This window comes from Stenella coeruleoalba (assembly GCF_951394435.1).
Source record: "Stenella coeruleoalba genome assembly, chromosome: 11".
NCBI lineage: Eukaryota > Metazoa > Chordata > Mammalia > Artiodactyla > Delphinidae > Stenella > Stenella coeruleoalba.
Genome location: NC_137157.1, coordinates 65,766,809 through 65,782,945, shown reverse-complemented (window position 1 = coordinate 65,782,945; position 16,137 = coordinate 65,766,809). Strand labels below are relative to the sequence as shown.

Genomic DNA, 16,137 nt, shown 5'->3' with positions numbered 1-16,137 from the left:
CGTGATACACCATATTAACAAATTGAAGGAGAAAAAACATATGATCACCTCAATAGATGCAGAGAAAGCTTTCAACAAAATTCAACACCCATTTATGATAAAAACCCTGCAGAAAGTAGGCATAGAGGGAACTTTCCTCAACATAATAAAGGCCATATATGACAAACCCACAGCCAACATCGTCCTCAATGGTGAAAAACTGAAAGCATTTCCACTAAGGTCAGGAAGAAGACAAGGTTGCCCACTCTCACCACTCTTATTCAACATAGTTTTGGAAGTTTTAGCCATAGCAATCAGAGAAGAAAAGGAAATAAAAGGAATCCAAATTGGAAAAGAAAAGTAAAGCTGTCACTGTTTGCAGATGACATGATACTATACATAAAGAATCCTAAAGATGCTACCAGAAAACTACTAGAGCTAATCAATGAATTTGGTAAAGTAGCAGGATACAAAATTAGTGCACAGAAATCTCTGACATTCCTGTACACTAATGATGAAAAATCTGAAAGTGAAATCAAGAAAACACTCCCATTTACCACTGCAACAAAAAGAATAAAATATCTAGGAATAAACCTACCTAAGGAAACAAAAGACCTGTATGCAGAAAATCATAAGACACTGATAAAAGAAATTAAAGATGATACAAATAGATGGAGATATATACCATGTTCTTGGATTGGAAGAATCAACATTGTGAAAATGACTCTACTCCCAAAGCAATCTACAGATTCAATGCAATCCCTATCAAATTACCAGTGGCATTTTTCACAGAACTAGAACAAAAAAATTCACAATTTGTATGGAAACACAAAAGACCCCAAATAGCCAAAGCAATCTTGAGAACGAAAAACGGAGCTGGAGGAATCAGGCTCCCTGACTTCAGACTATACTACAAAGCTACAGTAATCAAGACAGTATGGTACTGGCACAACAACAGAAAGATAGATCAATGGAACAGGATAGAAAGCCCAGAGATAACCCCACGCACATATGGTCACCTTATCTTTGATAAAGGAGGCAGGAATGTACAGCGGAGAAAGGCCAGCCTCTTCAATAAGTGGTGCTGGGAAAACTGGACAGGTACATGTAAAAGTATGAGATTTGATCATTCCCTAACACCATACACAAAGATAAGCTCAAAATGGATTAAAGACCTAAATGTAAGGCCAGAAACTATCAAACTCTTAGAGGAAAACATAGGCAGAACACTCTATGACATAAATCACAGCAAGATCCTTTTTGACCCACCTCCTAGAAAAATGGAAATAAAAACAAAAATAAACAAATGGGACCTAATGAAACTTCAAAGCTTTTGCACAGCAAAGGAAACCATGAACAGGACCAAAAGACAACCCTCAGAATGGGAGAAAATATTTGCAAATGAAGCAACTGACAAAGGATTAATCTCCAAAAGTTTAAGCAGCTCATGCATCTCAATAACAAAAAAACAAACAACCCAATCCAAAAATGGGCAGAAGACCTAAATAGACATTTCTCCAAAAAAGATATACAGACTGCCAACAAACACATGAAAGAATGCTCAACATCATTAATCATCAGAGAAATGCAAATCAAAACTACAATGAGATATCATCTCACACCAGTCAGAATGGCCATCATCAAAAAATCTAGAAACAATAAATGCTGGAGAGGGTGTGGAGAAAAGGGAACACTCTTGCACTGCTGGTGGGAATGTGAATTGGTACAGCCACTATGGAGAACAGTACGGAGGTTCCTTAAAAAACTACAAATAGAACTACCATATGACCCAGCAATCCCACTACTGGGCATATACCCTGAGAAAACCATAATTCAAAAAGAGTCATGTACCAAAATATTCATTGCACCTCTATTTACAATAGGCAGGAGATGGAAACAACCTAAGTGTCCATCATCGGATGAATGGATAAAGAAGATGTGGCACATATATACAGTGGAATATTACTCAACCATAAAAAGAAACGAAATTGAGCTATTTGTAATGAGGTGGATGGACCTAGAGTCTGTCATACAGAGTGAAGTAAGTCAGAAAGACAAAGACAAATACCGTATGCTAACACATATATATGGAATTTAAGAAAAAAAAATGTCATGAAGAACCTAGGGGTAAGATAGGAATAAAGACACAGACCTACTAGAGAATGGACTTGAGGATATGGGGAGGGGGAAGGGTAAGCTGTGACAAAGCGAGAGAGTGGCATGGACATATATACACTACCAAACGTAAAATAGATAGCTAGTGGGAAGCAGCCGCATAGCACAGGGAGATCAGCTCGGTGCTTTGTGACCACCTAGAGGGGTGGGATAGGGAGGGAAGGGAGGCTCAAGTGGGAAGGGATATGGGGATATATGTATACATATAGCTGATTCACTTTGTTATGCAGCAGAAACTAAAGCAACATTGTAAAGCAATTATACTCCAATAAAGATGTAAAAAAAAAAAAACAACTCATGACTTATCCAGTGTTTATGTCTCAGCTCTGCTAGGCCTTGGCCTCCCACTTTCTCTCTACTGGCTTCCCCGACTTCTGTCAGTCACGCTCAGCCTCATATCTGGAAAGTAACCTTGAACTGTCACCCCTCCCTCCTGTCTTTACTGCAAACAGTCTGAACAACTTGCCCCCGACCTCATCATTCCTCTGAACCCAGGATCCACTGGCAAATCCGGGCTTCACCCTTCAGGAGCTGTGCTGACCCTGGGCAAGTAGGTTAACTTCTCTTTACCACAGTGTCCTCATCTGTAAAATGGAGATAAAGCAGTACCCACCTTACAGAGTCCTTATAAAGTCTCCATAACTGGGTCCATGCTCGGCCTGATTCTGGTAAGCGAGGGTGACTGTCACTGCTACTATTGCTGCCTCTTCCTAATCAAGGCAAGTGGCCTTTTCTCGGTCCTCATCCCTTCACTTCCCTGCACAGGAGGGTCACTGTTTCCGGACCTCCACCACCTTGCCCCTCGCCGCATCTTCCTACACGCTGCTTCCTGCCTCCTTTGCCAGCTCCTGTCCTCCTCCCAGCCTCAGTGCGGGCAGCCCTTCTCCCTCCATTCGTCCTCCGCACACTCCAAACTCTTTCCTTTGTAAGTTTCAAGCCTGAAGTGTCAGGCTTCACCCCGCAAGGGCATCTTTCATATCTTTTTCCCCCCAGGCCTTTTCATTTTACAAAACTAGAAATCCTCTGCGTTTTGAAATAGGATCTTCCTCATAAATACTACTTGCTAATGATCACGTCACTTAACATGGCATGTGTTTCTTCATCTGTAAACTGAGAAGGCTGCAGGGGAGGGGCAATCTCTCAGGTTCCCTCCTGCTCAGAAAAATTTCCACAAATTGTTTTCAGACCCCAGCTGCCCGCCGGCCCTCCCCACGTGGATGTTTGCCATGACCTCCAACTCCACGTGCCTCACTGAACACATCACCCGACCTCACACATCAGCTTTTCTATTTCTGTTCACGATAATGTTCGTTCCCCTCCTCACTCAGACATGGAACCCGGATATCTAATCAGTCCCCAGGTCCTATCAACATTCTTTCATACCGTCCCTTCCTTCCTCTTGTTCCTTCCAGCTCCCCAGTCCTAGCCTGGCCAGTCGCTTCCCCCCGTGCTGCCTACTGAGCCCTACCCACTTCAGGAAGATGCAGGTTCTTCCTGAAAATTCATGTCTTGCACATTCCTCTTCACCCTCCCCTTGCCAATCATAACTGTTCCTAATAGCTGAATCCCTGGAACCTCAAATTCAAGGCCCAGATTGCTCTTACCTCTCTCTTTAAATTTCTCTCCCACGATGTTCCTTCTGAACCTTCCATTCCTGTGACGGACCTACTTATAAGCAGTTTTCTGCTTTGCTTCCACCATCTTGGTCCTAACATACTTCCCACAAACCCCTTCCCCATCAAGCTCATGCTCATTTAAGTAAAACATTTCTTTCAAAGCCCATCTTGCTGGCTTGCATGCTTTTTTTTTTTTTTTTAATTTCAAGCCAACCTTCTCTGTGAGGTCTTCCTCCAATGACCAGCTCATGACTGATTATTTACTTGTGATGAATTCTTACAGCACTTTTGTATAGATTACTCACTGGCTTATAGCAAGAGTTCTTATATATTTTCATGATCTCCTTATGGAGTTACCCAGTTCCCTAATTATTATACATTTTCAGCTTCTCGAGGACAGGGACCACAGCCCTCTTAGCTCTCCAGTGATATCTACACGGTGATAGTAAATATGTTAACAATAATGGTGATGACTAAATTGAAAAAGCAAGCTATGATAATCTGTCTATAGACAATACAGCAGCCATCCTCACAAACACAATTTCACAGGAAAACATAACAAAAATGGGAAGTTAAAGGAAGCAACACATACAGCCCCACAGCACAGTTTTCATTAAGTCTGCCACTTAATTTCTTTTACATTTGATCCGGGCATGTGAGAATTACGTGAAAGTGCATTTAAAACTGTAAAGTACTATATGAATGGAAGGTATTTATCATGAACATCCCGGCCTCTATGCCTGGAATGTTTGAGAACTCTTGGCATGATTTCTACAAGTTCAGAGAAAGGGTTGTATTAAAGGAGTGGTTCTCAACTGGGGACCATTTTGGTGCCCATTTGACCATGCCTGGAGACATTTTTTGTTGTCACAAGTGAGAGGGTGTCGCAGGCTTCTAGTGGAGAGAGATGCTGCTAAACACCATACAATGCACAGGGTCGCTGCCCACAACAAAGCCTCATCTGGCCCCAGATGCCAAGAGTGCCGAGGGTGAGAAGCCCCATGTTAAACGAAGCTCACCAGAGGATCAAGACTGACCATTTCTGCACGGGGCAGAGACGAGCTGCTCACTTCCCTGGAAAGACTGCCCCCTGCGTCCTGTCTTATTCACAGTATCCCAGCACCTGCTCCTACCACTCCACAAGGCTGTTCAGGTTCCCAGATGGTCTTTTATTTTCTTAATTTTTATTTAACTATTTCATTTTGTTGGAAAATATTTGACTAGGTAATACATGTACATAGTACAACATTCATAAAGTACAAAAGAGTCTACAGGGAAAAAAGCCTCCTTCACTCCTTATCCCCCAAGAAGTTCCCTCCCATGTTTTCTTCTATAACTTTTACAGTTTTATTTTTTACATTAAAATCTTTGACTCATCCAGATGATCTTTTAAATGTCTGTTATCAACATGCCCAGCCTACGATGTTGGGGAGTTAACCTACCCATATTCAGATGTTTTGAAACTATTCTGATTTCTCAAAGTCAGAAAATATTAATAAACTCTAGAAGCTAATGAAGTTAATCTGTAACTCTGGATATAGGAGGACGGACTGTATATTACATTACAAAAACTAAAGTTTGATTTAATTAAAACAGTGAGTGTCTTTGAGCAGTGTGAATACCACACAAGTAAAAATCTTTCTCATCAACTGAAAATTCATGGATTTAAATAATCACATACAGAGTTTAAAAACAGCTTGGCATATTACAGCCTTTGAGAAATTCTTTTTCTTTGCACATGTATGTTTTTGCTATAGTAATATCTGTGATCAAGGATTACTATTGAACTAAAAACAATAAACAGGAGTTTATTTTTTTTAAGTCCTAGCTGTTATGACAGCTAACTCCCAACAAAATACTCCAGGAAAAACAGAAATGATGACAATTTGAAAGCACCACAAAGTGCTTTCAAACTGCATGTAAGGAGGTTCATTTATAAACATTAAAAAATGTGCCATTATTTGAAAAGAGAAAATATAATAAAACACACTATAACTAAATACCAAATGATGTTATAGTCCTTGAACAAGTTTTTTCTTCTCTTTGGACCTTTGTCTTAGACAGAATCTGAAGTTCAGATTAACTGATGCACTCTCAAAGATCTCTCCCACTTCTAAAATCCTCTGAATTTATGATTCTGTAGACTGTTTCTTAATGAATCACTTTCATTTCAGAGATAAGAAGATGGGCTTGTGGACAAGTCTTTTGAATAGGTGACTTAGACTAGGAGTACTCAGTTCTGACTACACATAGAAATCACCTTGGGAGTTTTAGAAAAATAACAGTGATAATCTGCCCCCCTAACGCACACCAGTTTCTGATTCACTTGGTCTAGGATGGAATCTAAGCATGGATATTTTAAATGCTCTGTAGGGGATTCTAATGTGCTGCCAACATTAAGAGCTACAGATTACATTGGGTTGGCCAAAAAGTTCATTCAGGTTTTTCCGTGAGATGGTATGGAAAAACCCGAACGAACTTTTTGGCCGATCCAATACTAAGGGTTTAAAAACAAATGCAGCAGGAGCCCAAGTTGGTAAGCTGAATGAGCAAAGCAGATTGGGCACAAGAAACTGGAGAACATGTGTCTCATCTATTTCAGTAAAAGTAAGACAGATCTTTTGGCTTCTTTTCAAGAAATGCCAGAAATCCCCAGGCTTTAAGTGAAATTCTGATACTGTACTTAAATGCTGACAACTAATTCCAAACAATTTGAAGAGAACATGGAGGTCCCACAAAATCTACCCACAGGTTTCATTTGCTTCTGCAGCCACCAGTTTGCAACATAAACAAAACCAGTTCAATAACCCAAGCCCAGCTTTTCCTCTGTGCTCTGTCCTGCTGCTCTCCCAACTCAGAGCCTCCCCCTCCCAGACCTTGGGCCATAACCTCTCCCTTTCCTTTTCCTTTCCATTGTCTCTTTTCCAATCATCTTCATCATTCCTAAGACATGGAAACTGAGACCCACACATTAAATCTTTATTTGGCCCTGGCTGCATCACTGGATGGGCTTCTACGCCCGGGAAAATTCAGGTTCTAAACTGTAACCTGAGGCTGTGACTCCAAGATGTCAACAACTGGTGAGCTTTGCCAAGTCAGGGGAAAAGCCGGTCAGTCTCATAATTTCACATTACCAAGACTTTATCAAACAATATATGGAAGTCTTCATTTAATGTCTGCTTTTGTTTTGCTTGCTTTTAAATCTAAACCACTGCGTATGAGAATTATCCCTGGTGTTGTTATTGTTTTTGTTTTGTTTTTTGTTTTTTAAGTTCCTATGTCTGGGCTCTGCCGCAGGATGACTAAATCTGAATCTCTGGAAATGGAGTCTGGGCACTGGTAGCTTTTAAAAGACTCGAGGTGAGCCTAATGTGACGCTCACGTTGAGAATCGTTCATCTCTACCCGTCTCCTAAAACTGCCGATTAGCAGTGTGTTTAACTCCAGACGACTATCATCTTGAGTTCTTTTAACTTGTTCAAGGATGTTCTCACCTCTGTTCTCATTGTACCTTCACAACTCTGTGAGTTTGGCCGCTTGGACACTGTCATCGGCATTGGACAGATGAGAAAACGAGGCATTAAAAATGTTAACTGGGGCTTCCCTCGTGGCGCAGTGGTTGAGAGTCCGCCTGCCGATGCAGGGGATGCGGGTTCGTGCCCCGGTCCGGGAAGATCCCACATGCCGCGGAGCGGCTGGGCCCGTGAGCCATGGCCGCTGAGCCTGCGCGTCCAGAACGGGAGAGGCCACAACAGTGAGAGAGGCCCGCGTACCGCAAAAAAAAAAAAAAAAAAAAAATGTTAACTGAGTTGCCCCAGTGGACCCAGCTAGTTATTGGCAAAGACACACTGTAGCTTCACCTGAGGCAGAGTTCCTTGATCGCAACATGGCTGCCTGCAAAGTTTCCCCAAACCATGGTGCTTCCCTATCACTGAATTCCTTTATGCTTAGTAGTAACCTTAACACACAGGAGGTGAGTAGAAAAACCGATGAATAAAATGTGATCAACTTCCAGAAATAAGTGTAACAATGTTTTTTTTTCTTATCATACTTAACCCTTCCCTTATTTTATTTTTTATTATTTATTTTTAACATCTTTATTGGAGTATAATTGTTTTACAGTGTTGTGTTAGTTTTTCCAGCTATACATACATATATCCCCATATCCCCTCCCTCTTGTGTCTCCCTCCCACCCTCCCTATCCCACCCCTCTAGGTGGTCACAAAGCACCGAGCTGATCTCCCTGTGCTATGCAGCTGCTTCCCACTAGCTACCTATTTTACATTTGGTAGTGTACATATGTCCATGCCACTCTCTCACTGCATCCCAGCTTACCCTTCCGCCTCCCCGTGTCCTCAAGTCCACTCTCTATGTCTGTGTCTTTATTCCTGTCCTGTCCCTAGGTTCATCAGAACCTTTTTTTTTTTTAGATTCCATATATATGTGTTAGCATACGGTATTTGTTTCTCTCTTTCTGACTTACTTCACTCTGTATGACAGACTCTAGGTCCATCCGCCTCACTGTTTTTAAAAGACTCAATTTAGGGTAAGTGTTCTAAGTTGTCCTTCTGTGAAATCTATGATGCTTTTTGGAATGTGCTTCCTTCCACCACCTTTCATAGATGCACATTCTCCCAGGGACTGAGAACATTCAGGTAGTTTCCATTAAGGTATTATTTTCAGAGTATTTTCAAATGATTAAATATTCATTGAATATTAGAGGTAAGGGGAACTTTCCTGATCAGCTTCCCCCATCTCTTCTGATACATGAGAAACCTGAAGTCCCTTTTAATTCAATATATATGGACCGCTAACATTGTGCCAAGCACTGCACAACCATTATCCTCATTAAACCTTCTGAATAACTCATCATACCACTACCACCACGTTTAACAAATGGGGGGTGGGGTGGGAAATGAGGCTCAGAAATGCTAAAAAAAAAACACAAAACTTCCTCAAGGTCCCCAGGCTGGAGACCTGGGACTGATTCAAAGTGTATGTCCTTATCCTCCACCTTCCATCACCTGGACTGATGATGGTGCAAAAAGTGAAAGATAAATCTTTATTTAAAGGTGAGGGGATCAGTGGACACATTTGATGAGGTAGAAAAGTGGCATTTAGGCTAAGCCTTCACAAATATATAGCATTTCAGTAGGCATTCCAGTTTGGAATCAACATCAATATTGAGGCAGAAAAGTGAAAGGAAGGGTATAGGGTGAACTGGGAGAAAGAGGCGAGGATTGTGGAGGGTCCCGAGCGCCCAGCTAAGGAATTTAGACGTTAACTGTAGGCAACTGGAACCCACTGAAGGTTTTCAGAAGCAAGATGAGTTTTAGAAATGAGTTTTGAAAACATAGATCACATGGAAGTGTCGAGATTGAATTAGGGGAGCAGAGCTTGGTACAGAGATCAGCTAGAAGCCCATCACACCTCCTTTGCTGGCTACTTCACTCTTTACCACGCGCTGTGCTTGCATCTGCTCCCCTGAGCGCTGGTTTCTTCGGGGCACCTCAATGTCCGTTTCACCGTTCTTGTATCCCAAGCGACCGCTGCAATTGCCCTGTCTAGGGCAGATAACAGAGACCTGAACCCGGGCAGTGGGAATGGAGATGAAAAAACAGATTTCTGGAGCATGTGCAGCACCTGGTAACTGCTCAGAAGCGGAGAGAAGGTAAGAGAGAAGAAGAAGCAGAGTAGAAAAAGACTCTGACGTTTCAACTTAACAGGGGAACAAATAATGAGATACAGAAAGAAAGGGATGGTCAACAGTAGCACAAAGTGCTGAACAAGATGTTTTGGCCAAGGTCTCAATGCAACAGGCATTTATTAAGCAGCTACTCTGTGCTGGGCATTAGGGGAACAGTAATGAATTAGACTGGTCTTTGCCCTCAAGTATCACCCAGAGGGAGGAAAAGACGGCCTAGCAATAACCAGGTTCCTGGACTCAGTCTCAGGACAAATGTCCCCTCTCACACAGGCCCTCCTAGAGGGTCATCTGTTTCAAGCACCCTCCCCCATCACATGATCCTGTTTTATTTCTTCATTGCTGGAACAAATCTCCAAAATTCATTTATAGGTCATTTATTGTCTGTTTCCCCCAGGAGAATGGAAGTCTCACAGAAGCAGGAACTTTATCTTGCTAGCTGCTAACTGCCACATAAACCCTCAGTAGGAAAAGCTCATTGAATATGTTGGAGGGGAAAAAAAAAAGTGAATAAACGTCAAGGTTAAGACCTCGAGCCAAACTAGGTGAGTTTCTCGATGCCTACGGCGACATACTGAACACTGAACTAACTCTGAAGGGTAAAGCCATTTTGAGATTGGGGTCCAAACCGAAATCCAGGGAGCCCACCATGGATCTGAGCCCTGACTCGGCTGTTTCGCATAGATTTCAGGAATACCCACCCAGCGAGAGATATTTAACAATGAGGCCAGCCAGCCGCCTGGCTCAGGTTTTATTTCAGTTGTCCTTCTGACGTCAGAAGAAGCACGAGTTGCTGCACAGTTTCTTCTATCAAGGTGACAAATTACAGCCTTGTTGGGCCCAGCAGTCTGCAAACCATAGATTTATTCTCTCCTCCCCCTTATATTAAAAATTTTTAAACCCACGGCAGAGATGTCAGATTCCTTTCCAAATGCAAATAAATCCTGTTTCCTAGCTCTCGGGTCTTTTTTCACTCATGAAATACATCACCAGGGATTCGTATGCGGAAGTATGTGATCCTGGTGCCAGTTAGGTTTTCACCGTAGAACCAGTGCAATAAAAACCGGGTCCGCGCCGCAGAGTGAGACACAAAGGACTCTCAAAATTGTAGCACCACCTTCCTAAGCCGAAGACAGCCTGTGAAAGGCACCCGAAACTCCGTGACGCGCTTACCGCGAAATTCCTTTTGCCGCCATATGCACTTGTACCTTCTCTGACTACAGTTCAGCCCAAACCCAGGGCCGGGCGATTCCGCAGGGAAGCGGCGCCCAGGCCGCCCTGTAACCTGGAGGTCCCAGTGGGCGCTGAGGAGCCCGATGCTCCGGAAGGCGGATTACGGTGCGGGGCGGGGACGCGCACCAGGGCGAAGGAACACCTTCCTCCGGGCACGGCCGCGGCGAGGTTAAAGGCCTTTTGTGGCAACGTTTAGGGAAGCGAGAGAGATGCGGGGGTGGAGGGAGGAGGTGGGAGTGCAGGCGAGGACTGTCCGCGCCCGCGCCCCGCGCAAGCGGTAGCCTTTTGTTCGCCAGCTGAAGCGGATCCCAGCTCTCAGAGTGGCACTTCTCTCTTTCTCTTCTTCTTCATTTGGGAAAGAACTTCTTTGGGGCGGGAAAGGGCAGTGAGTCACTGCCAGCATCCTTTAGCAATCACCCCCTCACCTCCACCCCACGACCCGCATCCTCCCACTCCTATTCATACTGAGAGCGGGGCAGAGCTCGAGAAGGGCCGGCAAGCGTGCTCCCGTTTACTCGGGCTCCGCGCCTCCGCTCCCCGACCCGCGGCCAGTCCCCGAGACCCAGACAGCCGCACACACAGTCCCGAGGACATCACATGCCCTCCTCGGGGCCCTGCGGACACAGGAAATTCCCCGCAACTGCCCGGCATTCAAACACTCGTCGGGTATGCAGTCGCGCCCTCACCTCGGCCGGGCTCTCCAGACCCTCGTGGTCCCTAACCCCCGTGTGACTAAACCAGATCTGGTGCCACAATCTGTCCCTAAGAAAACAGACTCCAAAAGTAAGCCAGAGCCCATGCAAAGGTGAAATAAGGGGCCCTGGCACCTCCTTACACTGTCGTGGGCGGTCAGGAGAACCGGGGATCTGGACTTTTCCTAAAAGCAAAATCCGAACGCATCCGGCACAGCCGCGCACTCCTTCCTTTCTCGCCGCATGGATGACTTCTGCATTACCGCCTCCTCTCACATCTAAAACATCCCTTTCCTCCCCGCCGCCGCTCCCTCAGCTCTCCCCGGGAACGCGAAATCACCTTACCTCGGGCAATAAAGGAAAAGTGGCAAAAGGAGACGTCAAGGTATCCGCCCTTCCGGGATTTTCCCCCGGCCGTGCGACGTCCTTTGTGTCAAGGTCTGGCTGCCTCAGCGGAGGAAAGGTGGCCTCCGTCAGTGAGGTCTGGGCAGGGAGGCTCAGCGTGGCGTGGCGGATTTCCGAGGAAGGTGAAGGGCGGCGACCTTCAGGCGGAGCGGCGTGGCTGCCCCAGCCCGCGCTCTCCTGTCTCTCCTCCTTTCGGAGCCGATTGCATCAGAATCTCCCCCCACCACCAACCCCCACCCACACGGTGCTCGCCAGCCTCGCACTTACATCCACATGCTCGGCCGCCGAGGGTCTCGAATCGCAGTCATTCTCCTATTGGGGGGCGCGTCGCCCCTGTGCATCCATGGCTCGTGACGGTTTAGCTGGGAAAGTCAGGCTATTCCTCCGCGTCCAGCGTGCCGTCGCCTCCCCTCCTGCACGCCCGCTCTTTAACCGAAGCTGCGTGTCACTCAGCGGTGCCCGTCACATGGTGCCTCTGCCGGCGGCCGCCCCTTGCTACCTCCTTGTCACCGCCCGCCGAGGATGCAGCGACCGCGGCCGGCGGAGACTGAGCATTCGGGAAGAAGGGAGGAGTGAGGGAGGGGTTGCGGGTCGTGCGTGTGCGGGGCGCGCCGGCAGTGGCACCGGGAGCAGAGGCTGCGCGCAGCCTGGACACCTGCCCCACGCCCCCCTGGGGCCTGGCAGCGAGCCCAGAGCCCAGCTGCGGCGGCGGCTGGAGAGCCCTCGGGGATGGAGGAGGTGGGGGCGGATTGGGGGGCGCGGAAGGAGGAGAGGAAGGCTGCGCCCTGCGGGACTGGGGGGGCGCTTTTGGGGTCAGCGCCAAGGCCGGGCCGGGGCGCGGGAGCGAGGGGAGCTGCATTGTGGGAAGGGCGCCGCGTGAGGCTGGCCGTGGGAGTGGCTGGTCGGCGCACAGCCCCGCGAGCCGCTAGCGGCGCAGGAGCCGCGGGTATAGAGGGAGCGGCTTGTCGGCTCCCCCGGGAAGGCGCCGAAATGGCCGGGGTCGGCGGGGAGGTAGCCGAAGCGGCTGGGGCAGCGGGGAACGCTGCACCTCTGGAAACCCTTTGTCCGCAACCCGCAGTGGGAGGCACCTCCTGTCCTCCGGATCCAACACCCGCAGACCTCGCCAGCCCTCCCCGAGATCTGTTCTGGGGGGCTCTGTTTGGGGGATTGGGTGGTTTTGCTGAACTGCGGGCGCACTCTGGCCCGGCGGGGAGACCCCACGTGATTCCGCTCCGGGCTCGGCGCGTCGGGGTTCAGGGAGCCCGGCGCTCCAAGTCGGGGGCCAGCGGGGAGCGAGGGCGCAGGATGGAGGGGCCTGGGACAGCTGGGCCCATTTCCCTTTCTTTTGCTCACTCTTTGTTCCAGGCACAGCCCCCTTGAACTGACTGGGCACTTCCTTGCCGGGGAGTGTGTTTCCTTAAAATGGCGACAGGAAATCCCACCTGCGCGTCAGCCAATTAGACTGTCAGCACAGCGCGAATTTGCGAGGTGGAAACTCGAGCCTTTTATTGACGGGAACGGTTCCGTCTCCGTGTTCCATCAAAACAGGAAAGGGAAGGTGAATCATCTGTCAAAAATTAATCTACCTGGAGCATTTCAAGGGGGCCGACCGAGTAGCCTCTGTGACCGAGTGGCTATGGCTTTTTAGTCAGCGCTGGAAAGGAGAGAATACAACCAAACTCCTCGTAACTGACTAAAAGCCTCGTTCCGTCCAGTCTTCGTTAGTTCAAGAATGGCTATCAGAGAACTCTACTCTGAAGGCCAGCTCTTGAATAAACCTGAGAAATGGAAAGGCAGTGCAAACAGAAGGGAAGATACCGGGCAGCCTCGTTCAGACAGACCTGCCATCAAATTCTGCCTCAAACACTGCGTCCGTTGCCTGCTTAACTTTTGTCTTTAGTCATGTTTCCCGATTTGTAAAAAAGAGAGTTAGTATCATCTCATAGTGATATTCTACAGGCCACCAGAAAGTTGGTTCTTCTCCCCCTTCCCTCCTAGAGGAAGCTAATTTAAGATGAAATTACTAATTATAAGTAGTGTGCACCTTGCCTGGCAGAGATAATTCTTATGACTAAGGTAGGAAATCTGAACAGGCAAAGTAGGTAGATTGTGAGCATAGCTCCATAAGCCAGTTGAAATGGTTACCTTTGTTATCATCATGTGTATTCACCAGTGTTTGGAGAGCATCTGATCGCAAGCTTATCTTTTGATTACAGTTTTAGCTTATTAGCTAGTTTCTGTGCACCAAAGACTGCAGTTAAGTAGCATTTTAAAAATTGGATTCAATAATGATGAGTTGGGCTTCACTCCTTGCCAATTACTGTGCTAAGCACTTTACATATAAATATTATTACGTGTAATCCTTTCAACTACTCAATTCGGTATTATCCTGTTTGTATAAACAAGAAAGCAGGTTTGAAGAGGCTAAGTTGGCCACGTTCACTTAAGACAGTAAGTGGTGAAAGGGGACGTGAGGGAAGTGGTTCCCATTCAGGCCTGAATTCAAAATCCACGCTCAGGCTTAACCATGATGCTACGACCATTTGCGGGTAGACACTCTTGGGCCTTGAGTGTGCAAAGATCTTCACCCCTCCTCTGGCTTTTAGTTGACAACCTGGAACTGAAGGGTAGACATCAACATGGAGGCTGAAGTGAAGAAGCTACCGTGGGGAGGATTGCGGGGAAGGAGAGTGTGGGTGGTGTTCAGGACGAGTGCCTGGTCACTGCAGTGGGGCTTTTCCTCCAAAACTGCTGGTAGGTGAAACTTCCTTTCAGCGGTCCTTTCAGTAGCCCAGCACTTAAACCCAATTGCTGTGGTCTCAAATGGGGGAAAGGGGTGTCGTGATGATGACTCTGCTATTCACTGTGTGCTTCCCGAGAGATAAGCAACAGGATAAGCACCTTACAGATGGTCTCTCGTTTAGTCCTCACATCATTCCTAAGAGGTTGCAGACCATCCTACCCCCTGATTCAGAGGTTAAGAAATTGATTCCAAGTCCACCCAGCTCTAATTGGCATATCTAGTCTTACATCCGGAGCTGACGCCAAAGCCAGTTTTCTGTGCCTGGCTCTAAAATGTTCCCCGATGCTGGAACAGCCGCCTTTGGAGGACCAAAGGCAGGTCCTCCAAAGAGGTCCTCCAAAGAGGTAGGACAAATCCCAGGCCCCTCTGCCTTCACATGGGGACCACTTCCCTATTGCCAGAGACCTCAGGACTCAGTTTGCTCTGTAATAGGTTTCTGAGCCCCAAGAGCATTGTCATTCGGATCTAATGTTACTGTGGACCTTTGCAATTGAGTAGCTAGATTTCCCCAAAAGATATTCAGGTAGTCAGGACACATTTAATGGGTTATACTGTGGACTGCCCTATGGAACTGAGAAAAGAAAAATTCTGTATCTGAAAGGGAGGTGGGAGCAGGAAGCTCTAGTGTGAAAGGAGAACTGAATCACCTCAGGTCACCTGGGAGTTTTCTAGTAGCTCCATAGGCCCTTTCTGGATGGTTCCAGGAAGGAGGGGCAGCTTTGTGAAGAAAGATCAACCACTTCCCAAAGCAGATTCAGCCTGAACTTGAGCCACATCTGCTCTCATCCCAGCTTCACCCTGTACTCACCCGGTTGTACCTCTTCTCCATCTGGGTTGCCCAATAGGACAGCTGTGCGCTTACAGAGAAAAGGTGCTTTCCTCCATGGGTTTTCAAAGCTGTCTAAATATATCTGGTCTAATACCAGTAGACTTCTTGTGCATGAATTTTGAAATAGGATCAAAACTACCTTCTGAATATGTATAGCTGTTTTCCTTTTTAACTGGTTATAGGACAGTCTGAATTTTGACAATGATGAAAACAGAAATGTCAATTGGTGCGGTTATTACAGTCTAAGTGTCCTGAGCACTTCCTATTTGTGACAGAAGCAGTACAGCCATCTGAAAACAATCTTGCCTCATTAGAAACTCAGTTATTTATTTTGAAATCAGTCTTTTACTCCTATTCATAGGGTCTGCCCTAAAACAACAGATGGTCTTTAAAATTATTAGTGCTTCTTTTGACTGATGCAATCACATCTCTTTGCCCGATTAACCCTTTTTTACCAACTTTGATGTTCCTTGGAGCTCATCCATAGATGACAATATTTTGACAATAAGAGTTAGTTAAAGCAGCCAGAGCAAAAAGTAAATTTGCAACGAAAAGAGTCCCCAGTTGTCTGGCCTATCCTTCTGCAGATACGTGGTACCATGTTTCCTACCCCCTTGGTAGCACTGTGACAGGGCCTGCTGTCACCTCTGCCAGCGTTGCGATGGACATTCTACCTCATCAGATTTGTAACTGGCTCTGGCA

General features: G+C 46.4%; 1 protein-coding gene across 8 annotated transcripts in view; it reads right to left on the bottom strand.

Annotated features, from left to right (window-relative positions):
* Window positions 1–12,661, bottom strand: part of SLC38A1 (solute carrier family 38 member 1) — a 74,498-nt gene extending 61,837 nt beyond the window's left edge. For 3 of the 8 annotated variants that reach the window (XM_079937324.1, XM_079937329.1, XM_079937332.1), the window contains exon 1: window positions 11,744–12,052. The gene's annotated coding sequence lies outside the window, so the exon portion shown is untranslated. The other 5 variants (XM_079937325.1, XM_079937326.1, XM_079937330.1 and 2 more) reach the window with 5 other exon arrangements.
* Window positions 12,662–16,137: the final 3,476 nt, after the last annotated feature.